The sequence below is a fragment of the Otolemur garnettii genome, unplaced genomic scaffold (genome assembly GCF_000181295.1).
Source record: "Otolemur garnettii isolate 467f Iridium unplaced genomic scaffold, OtoGar3 scaffold00014, whole genome shotgun sequence".
In the NCBI taxonomy this organism is placed as follows: domain Eukaryota; kingdom Metazoa; phylum Chordata; class Mammalia; order Primates; family Galagidae; genus Otolemur; species Otolemur garnettii.
The window spans coordinates 18413496-18417193 of record NW_003852409.1 but is presented as its reverse complement, the minus strand read 5'-3'; positions in this window follow the sequence as shown (position 1 = coordinate 18417193).

Below are 3698 nucleotides of genomic sequence, written 5' to 3'. Positions count from 1 at the left end.
AAAAAAAAAAACCAAATAAAAAATAGAAAAGAAACAAATAAGCTGAGGGGCCAATAACACAGATATAAATAAACTGTGATCTATCCCTGCTATAGAATACTGTGCTATATTTCAAAAACAAAACAGAACAAAAACCTGACAGCTTCCTAAGGCCCAGCATGTTTAGATATCCCAAACACATATGCATATGAAATAAGTGAGTTAGAATACACACAGGACATGAGAGTACATACGTGAAAAAGAAGAAATAGCATGTCTGTTGATAAATAAATATATCTACAGATAAATGTAGAAATAAGCCTTATAAACTTATACAGTGAACTGATAACACTGGTTCTGTTAGATCAGTGGTTCTCACCTTGGGGCAATTTTGCTTCCAGGGGACGTCAGGTATGTCTGGAAACACTGTTGGCCATCAAAATGGTGGGTTGAGGGGGTGTTACTGGCATCTCGGGGTAGAGGGCGGGGATGCTGCCACAGTCCCTATCGCAATGAGATAGACATTCCCCCTTACCAAAAAATTATATTGCCCAAAGTGCCAATAGTACTGAAGTGGAGAAACCTTGCTCTAGGTAGGTAGACAAAGAGAGGATAGGAGTGGCAGGGAGATGTCAAAAGGAAATTTCTCTATAACGTTTTAGACTTTTCTTTTCTTTTTTCTTAGACTTTTCAAGAGAATGTAATGGTGCATTACTCATGTAATTACTAAGCTATTAAAAACTACCCTTCAGCAGATTTCTGTTGACAGAAGACAACTCTGTGATCTGGTCACTGCCTCATCTCTCCCACATCTCTATCCCACATCCTACATTTTAGGCAGATCAGAGCATTTGCAGTATTTTAAATTTCATCTACTTCACAGTTGCCTTTTTTCCACATGATGGTCCTTTTGCTCCCAAAGCTCATTTCCTCCCTCTGGGCCTGGTGAAATCCCAATCATCCTCCAGAACTCACCTCAGGTACCACTTTCTCTGCTCTTTCCAGATGAGGCTGCTCTATCTCCCTTTTCTGCCTTCCCTACAGTGCTTAGACGCCTGATATAAGGAGACCTCAGCATCTTGACAAGGGATTGTGGGTTTGGGAGAACAAGCACCAAGTAACCCAGACAGCCACAGGGGCAACCTGACTTCCTGCACATCTCACTGGAGTACCACTAAAGGTACTCCATCATATGCATCTCTCTCTACAGGGAGACAGCCATGAATTCTCTCACAATACCCAGCACGGGACCTCACATTCACAAGGGCACAACGTACAGTGCAGTGGTAGGTATTCCAGATATAGGACATGTGTATAGAGAGCAGTCTGGAAACCTGGAGAGCCCAGACCCCTCTAGAGAGGCAGACTAGGCTTATTGGCCGATTACTACCATGCAGACCCCTTGTTGTCAACTCCTGCAAGATAAATAGGAAATTCAGAATTTTATTATAAAATTTCCCAATACTTGAAGTCTAATATCCAAATCAAAACTCTATAATCATCTGTAAGTAAAACAATAACATACCCATAGATCAGATCTATTTTAAGGGTTACTGATTTTTAAACCCTTACTCTCTGTAAGTAGAAATCCTGAACTAGATAAAGAAAAGAAAACGATAGTCCAGTATGGAAGACAGGCACCAAGACACAAGCACTCAAGAGAAGCCACTTGTCACACAATGTCTGAGTCTACCCTCCAGAGAAACACAGACAAATGGAAATCGGACCCTCGTGACTATCAGACCAGTCCCACCTCCATCTCCCATGGAGATAGATAAATCACCAAATAAGAAGGCTAGAAAGAAGACCAATTCTTTCCCTCTGAAATTTCTGAGATGATGGAGGTTCCTATTTTATGGCCTGTGGTCAATGGGAACACAGGAAAGGGGAGAGAATATTTTCTCATACAATAATAATATTCAACTAGATTCCTTATATGGCTTTATTATGCCATAAACTACAAACATTTAGCCCTCAGGCTTGTTAAATAGTCAATAAACAGACGTCACAGGGGTCAATTATTCCAGACTCATGTGTGGAATTCCCTTTGGTACCAGCTGCCTCACGAATTACGCTCCTTGGAACTGAATCACAATGGCCAATGTCCAGATGACCTCTTCATCTCATGACCCTCAGAACCTCGCCAAGGCCAGGAGCCACAGAAGAGCAGGAGAGGGGCCTCAGCCTGTTTCTGATCTGCTACAGTCATGCCAGCTGTCTTTGGAGCAGAATTCAGTCCCCAATATCTCCAATGGGATCCATGGTGCTTGTGGCATCTCAGATGCTGGTTGCCAGAATCTCTCTCGGTGCAAATATTATGAGGAAGGGGAGAAATCCAGGGAGAGCCCCTTCCAACAAGCAGGAAGGAAGCAGCATGTGATCAGATTTTCCTGACAAGAGGGGAGTGTCAGGTATAGCCCCTTCCCCTGTAACACACTGAAACATGTGCTTATTGCCATGGAAACCCCATAACGCAGGGTAAGTAAATACAGTCTGAATAGATCCATCCAGAATGCTTGTGGAGGCCCACTGCTCTCAGTGCCTTTCATCACCCGAGCCGGAGTCCAGCTGGAGCCAGAATTAGTGATGGGCACAGCGCTCAAAATGCTGCTGGGCCCCTTCCAGGGCATCTCCGATTTATGTAAAGCCTCTTGGGTTTGGAAGACTCCAGTGGCCAAACTGTCCCGTGAGAGTCCCGGCTCCTCTTTTTCTCTCATCCTGGGCCACAAACCAGCCTCTCACTGTGCTTTGGGGGAGTGGTGTGGAAGCTAATCAAAGCGGCTTTTAAAGGCTTTCAGGGTTTTTGCAAGAAGGGTATTTTGGGTAGAGACCAGAACACAAATTTTACTCCTAGTCTGTTTCCCCTTCTTTCTTAAATACACACAGATTGAAATAGACTCTATAGTAACAGACTGGAACAAGCAAAACTCTTTGAAAAGCTACTAAATATTATTCTATTGTTCTAGGAAAAGCAACAGCTACAGGTCAGACATAATTCCAGAACACCCAAAGTTCTATTTTCAAGACTGTATATTAATTACAAAAAATAAAACATTTTCTCCTCTTGGGCTCCTTTCTACAAATATATCTCATCAAGTTGCATGCAGTACGATTGTAATAGCCATCTGGACTCACCTATATAGCTGAACTGTGTCTGGGCTCCTAGAAAAAGATAAATAAATATAGCAGTGGCAGAGACCATTGGACAGCAAATATCTCAGGAGATTGTATGGACCACGTGGATCAGCTATGGACCATGTGGGCATAGCTAATTTGGCAGATCAGCTAGACTCAGAGAAAAGTGAGTTTCCAGACCTTAATTTGGGTCAAAACTATGGCATTTTCTTATATCCCCTCGCTTGAATGTAATTACACTCCTTACATAGCAACTTGGTACTCTGTTCCATATGAATGTGGGCGAGAAAGAAATACCAGTAAGGAGGTAACCTTATCAGAAAATCAACAATCATTTCCTTTTTCCTGAGATGTCTTAGAAATTCTCAACTTTTATAACAGATAGGGGAAAAAGTATTCATCACTCTTCTCATGTAGAGTCAAGGGGAGGTTGCTAAGTTCTGGATTCATATCTGTGTGATGAGGCTTTCCAGCTCAATTTGCTGGAAATGAAATTGGGGGGAAACAAAAACGAATCCAGTCTATAGATGTACAATGTTCCTTAGCTTTCTTGCCTTAAGAGCACCATGATTCCAAACGAGAGA